Below are 6,280 nucleotides of genomic sequence, written 5' to 3' on the forward strand. Positions count from 1 at the left end.
GAAAACTGCATTTAAGCAGTAAAACTGTTTTACACGATGTATTAAAAATGATCCATTTAAAAAAAAAAAATCTGTCGAAGCAGTGCAGAAAAAAATCAATACAGTTTTCCTACATTTTGGCTGTGTTTTCCTTCTGGTTTCTTCCAAACTGTGAGAATGAAAAAACCCCTCACATTGTGCTAATTATTCTCCTTCCCTGTTCCAAGAACTGAAGTAACTGGAAACAGGTCTCCTTCAACAGCAAACTCCGGCTCTGATCAAAATTTTACACTGAACACGCTATCTTTTTTTTTTTTTTCCCTTTCCCTGACCACCTCAGTTTAGATCTTTCTCCGTTTGGAAGCGCAGCCTCCTACGTACAGCCAGCGGCGCAGCGTCACTGCCGGTGAGGAGCTGCGACACGGTAGCAAACCCACGTGCAACAAACCAATCTGTCCTCCTGCTCTGGTGCATGGAGCGCTCCGTCAGTCCGACGCCGTCGCCCCTGGGTCTCTCTCCAGCACAAGCATCTCCTGGCGGAACAGCACCTTTAAACGCCTGCGCTGTGACGCGTTCTCCCCTAGGCACAATGTCTGCACTGGTCTGTGTGGTGCACAGGTTTCTTTCTTTTCCTCCTATCTAAACCTTCTCTACAGGGGTACACGTAACCATGTTCTATTTCTTACGTGTTGAGGGTTTCTTTAGGTCCAGAACAGCAGCTGGCAGCACGAATGGCATCACACGTGGATTTTCACAGGCAGAAGACACAATCTTAGGTGCGACCTTTTCTGGTGTCGAAGAGACACGTTTGCCAAGAAGCATTGCACAGACAATGGTTATGGGTTTATTAGTGTGAGAAAACCATTCACAGGCTAACGAACACACACCTCCCAGCCCTGTTCCTCCCGCTGTCCGACCGGTTCCCCCAGTACGCGATTACACCTTTTCAGTAGTTGTTGTGACCAAATATCACAGCAGCGCGTCCAGGAGTTGTGTCTGCAAAGCGTTTGGTTTCCGCTCTGGGCCAGCCTTTACACGAGAGCGCCGCTGCCCGAACACTCAGCATCCGAGCTGCAGTGGGCGCAGGCCCCAACAACTAAGGCAGCCTGACTGCAGCACGGGAACAAGCCTCCCGACCCCAGGAACGCCCCGGCCTCGGGCTGTCCAGTATGGCACTGAGGAAGAGAACGCAGGCTGCTTTACGAACGCACCTTTATACGACGCCCCGTACCCCTTCCCTCAACCTCAGCGCTCTCCAAATCATGATCTATACCATACTGTCACTGGGGGGGTTTTTTGTGTTTATCCTTCTGTTCCATAACGTGGTAGCCTTTTCCGTGAAGCATTTATCAGTACGTCTGCTAGGCTGGGCCAGGTAGAATTGGAGCCTTGCCTGCAGGCTACAGGGAAGCCTCTGCTGTTCGAGAGCTGCTCCCAGCCTCAGCCTGTATCTTGGGGATCCAAATATACTTCCCATTCAAATATACACACATACACGCACAAAACATACATTGCACTGCACATATACATATCGCATATATACAACATATAGACAAATACAGATCCAATTTTTTAAAACTAAAGCTCAAACTCAGTTTCTTCACAATATTCGCATTTACCCACAAAAGTATGCCCACACGGATGAACGCTGTACATTCTCCCTTGCAAAAGCTTCAAAACACGAACTGTGCCATTTAAAGCCTGCTAAGGGAGCAGGCCCACACTCCAACTCCTCACATCGTCTTGAAATCAAAACAAAAAGACAACTTCATCAAAGCAGTACAAGTGTCAGCGTGGATACTCATGCCAATTCTTCTGTTAAATTAACTGATAGGACATGTTTATATTGATGTAAGACCTCCCGGTGCAATACATGAATATACAAAGCCTTAATCTGGCAGTGCTGGCAAGTTTCAGGGGTACCTAAATGAGGAAATGGGCGGATGAACCAGTAACCCCGGGCTAATGGAGCATGCCAGCCCTTGCACTGAGTGAGCCCCGGGAATCGCTGCCGGCAGCCCTTGCCTCTGCAGTGGGGGGACGCTCTGTTCACACCAGCCACTAGATCTTGGTGATTCCAGGGCGCCTTTTGTGCTCCACAATTTCAGCTGGCCAGCTAAAAACAGGGTAGGAAAATCTTACCATCTCAGACCACTTTATTACTCTCTGCACTAAGCGCTAAGGGTGTAGAGGTTTTCTCTTGGAAAACAAAAGCCGATTTACAGCAAGATGAGCATATAAAAATTATAATGTTAAAGCTGTCGTTTTATACAGAATTTATTTTCTTCCAGCTCTGGAAAACCCTGCAGATCTTCTCCCTTTCCCCCAAGACTGCTCAGAAGACAAGCTCCAATAATCTGGTATCCCTGATAACGGATGACCCCTTTCCTGAAACAAAGGGCGGATTATCCTACGCACGAGAGAGGGTTCAGACACCACCACCAAGGCAGTTCCAAATATGCTTTACGATTAAAGGAGGACCTCATCTCAGGCAGAATGCCAACCGCTGCATTTCAGGGAACTTGAACAATATGTTGCTTCTGTAGTCTTTCCAAAGTCATGCTCTGTTGGAAGTCAAAGAGTAGCAACAAACTCCTCCTCTGGAGCAGCAAAGGTACAGAAAGAGCATTTCATAATGAAAACTAAGCCATGCAGAATCCTAAATTAGTCCTGCATTATTTTGATTGATTGTAAAATCAAAGGGCATTTATAACAACAGATCGGCTGCTGAGTTTATAATCTTACTATTAGTGTATGTTGCTAATCTCTAGTCTTACTGGTGGGGCAAAACTTTGGGAAGACGAGCCCTCTTAGGAGGCCGTTAAGACAGCTAGGGAGCACAGGATACACAAGAGGAGGCCTGGCTGTCGATGGTGTGTTTGTTCTGAGTAAACCTAAAGGGCCTTAACACACCCGACGTACCCGCTCCTCGGCCAAGTCTCACCGCACTGGCCAGCGGATTCAAAGCCTCTCAACTAGAAGAGAGGGCTTACAGGAACACTGAAAGGCAAAGCAGGAGCAGGGATCTTGTCTCCACGTGGAACCAGATTATAAGGCAAACATTTTCTGTATGCAGTGAAGATATTACCAAAAAAAAAAAACCCCAAACAAAACAAAGAACCCCAGCACTCCTCCACCCCCAGACCGAAGTGATTCCGCTAGAACTCGCCCTTGTAGAGACTCACCCCCTTCTGATGGGCCTGTTGGCGGAGGGAACAAAATGAGACTGTTCTTAAACTACGCACTGGGCAACATCCACATGCATCAGGTGCACCATTGACCTCCATAGCTTTTAAAAAAAAAAAAAAAAAAGTGTCTGCCTGCACTTCTGCATGGCTTCCAACCTTCATACTCGCAATTGTGACAGAGAGAACATGGGGAAAAATATCCTCCCAACAGAGAAAAGCAGCTAATTAACCACATTATTAAAGTACTTGCAGCACAAGCAACTCATTTCAGTCTCTAAAACCACAAGCAGGATTACTGCTTGGGGCATCTTTGTTGTAAATACTTGTAGCTAATATTCTCATTGCATCCCGGGCTGTGTCGTGTGTCCCCCCCCCATGGGAAGTACAGAATTCTGCATTAAACAGGCAATCTCTGGAGAGCAAGCGTCTCTCTCGCACTAACAGGGGTGCTCACTGCGCAGGCAGGGAAGTTTAGAGTACCAGCTCTGCAGCTTACAGCATCCAGATCCCCAGTTCTGAAACAAAAATAAGTGAAGATACGCAATGGAGTTTGGGTTTGGATCCGCTGACATGCCGAGGCTTGATATACCAGGCCCTCGTCCTAACAGGTAGGGAAGTTTGAACTAATCTGATGAACATTACTTTTCTTTCCAAACAAATGATATTCAGCCTAGCAGATTTTGAAATAACCCAGTTCTAGTTTCCTGCAAAATAAGTTTTCACAACAACTTTGCGTACAAGTTATTTCTCACGTAAGTTGCTTTCCCTTGAAAAATGTAACAAAATAATGGTGTTGGTGTAGCCACGCCAAAGTTACGCCTATTTGCTAACATAATGTAGCTGCATATGCTCCAAGCACAATTAAGCATGCTCATTAATACAGACACAGGCATTAATACAGACATGAGATTTGTTCTGAGTCTCTTTCCTGAGACAGTGGGAATCAACCACGCATGGGCTCTTACCACATGCCTGAAAGCTCAGGTAATTGCCCTCCAACTTTAGAGGTTTAAGCAAGAGGAGAACAAATGAGATACAGCAAAGCCGAAGCAGGCGCACACCACAGACACCAGCGCTTCAACGGATGGATCTTAGGGAATCTAAACCAGCTGATTCCAGAGCTGGACATACCCCCCCAATACATACACAACCCAAGCAAGTCAATCATTAATATGGTGCAATTAGGTCTGGGTGTTTTTATATCAGCAAGGTCAAGCACCAGAGGCAGGACAAATGGCTGAAGACCAGCAGTGCTGAGACAAACTCCACCGCTCCCCCAGTCACGTGCCATGCAAACGTGTTAGAATACTGCAATTAAACCTGACAATAAAGGCATCCCCAAACGAGCAGACATATGAAAGAAGTTTTAGTTCTTTAGTTCTCAGACAATTCAAGACTATGTATAGATGGGATATAAAGAGCTGTTCTTTTCTTTCAGACCATTAACACAGTTTATCTATTCTGAGTGTTAACATGTCTATTTGCTTCCAAGCACGCACCCATACAGCCGAACACACGCAGTTGTAACGGCCCCTCCAACCTACCAGGCATGGCAGGGTCTATTCTAAAGAGCTAGAGGAACAGTGAGGACTGAATTCATGGTCTGATGCCAACATTTTGCTTGTCACTACTCTGTGCGGCTTCAGCACTGAAGCAAAGACACTTAGGATCTAAACAACTGCCAGGGTAGCATTACCAGACTGCAAAACCCTTGGTGTCAGAGATGGTGAACGACATGTGCAGTGTGGGCTGGTTTGCGTTGCTTGCTCGCCTGCCTTAAGCTTATGGACAGGGTATTTTTAGTGTAGGAATAGCTTTTTTTTCTTTACAGTCCAAACAACAAGGCTGATCAGGGGAAGAAGGGCCACTCAAGATTTCAGATTAACAGAATGAAGAAGCAAAGACAACCAAGGGGAGAAAACAAAGGTCACAATAAAAGCAGAGAGCTGGGAAGAGCAGAGGTGCTTAAACATGTGGCAGGTCCACAGATAGCCTGTTAGAAACATTTACTTGGCAGCATTTTATTTTTAACAGCCAAAAAAAAAAAAAAAAAAAAAAAAAAAGAAGCAGAAAGCTTCTTTCCCTTGCATTTGAATTCTAGCTGCAGGAACACCTGCAAACTTTCAAATATTAATGACAGAAAAGACATTCAGTACAAAGATTCCCAATAGCTAATTACTGTGCAACGCTATCTACGCCATTTTGCAAATTACAACGGATGTAGGCATCACGCTTAGAAGCAACAAAGAGCTAATGTAACCCACTGCTGGAATCCTTCAATTTGAGTTATCAGTGCTGCTCCTGCAAAGCAACTGTCTAGAAAGAAATCTTCTGCAACACAGCCTAGCTGCTAGCCACTGCACAAAGAAGGGAACTCCAACAACAGGGAATTCCCTTTCCTGGTAACGCAGAGCCCCAGACATGACCCACATCATTTCTGCGCTCTGGGTATTCCTGGTTGCTCTGGCAATCCTACTGGGGCTTCCTGTAAGCCAGAAAAGCTCTCAGATGCTCCGGCTCCCTGTAGAAACCAGACATAAAACCGCAAGGTTTTAAGATGACACAGTTTGATGCAGAACCACCCACCTCCCTCTCGTCACAGCCACGCAGCACCTGCAAGGCATCACCCCTCGGGCTGCCCTCGGACACCACCCGGGGCTGGGGCCAGCCGAGCACACTGCACCACTTGGTTATTTGCCCTCCTGTTCATAGGCCCAGAAAGGCCGAGGAACATTTTGGCAGCTTCTAGGGGGCACCCTAAACCCGGTGTGCAGCTGGGTAACGCTCTGGCAGCCCCAGCATCCCAACCGCGCTCGCCCGCTTGAGGACGTGCTGTAAATGCATGTGTGTGCTTCAGAGAGCAGTTCCTGGGTAAAGACCAACAGGAAAATAAGGTCATAACAAAATTGTACTTTCACAACTGAAACGTTAAACTATTCAAGGAAGAAGCTGCAGAACACAAGCCTTGGGTGTAGAGGGCTCTTCGTGACCAGCCGGCCGGATGAGCGCAAACTGGGGGCACTGGGGTGAGCGCTACCGGGCGCCGGGGACCCCCCGCTCCTGACACCCTCTGCAGAAAGAGCCCGGTAACGCGGAGCACCGGCCTGCGCCTT

This window comes from Egretta garzetta, unplaced genomic scaffold (assembly GCF_000687185.1).
Source record: "Egretta garzetta isolate BGI_Z169 unplaced genomic scaffold, ASM68718v1 scaffold452, whole genome shotgun sequence".
NCBI classification, from domain to species: domain Eukaryota; kingdom Metazoa; phylum Chordata; class Aves; order Pelecaniformes; family Ardeidae; genus Egretta; species Egretta garzetta.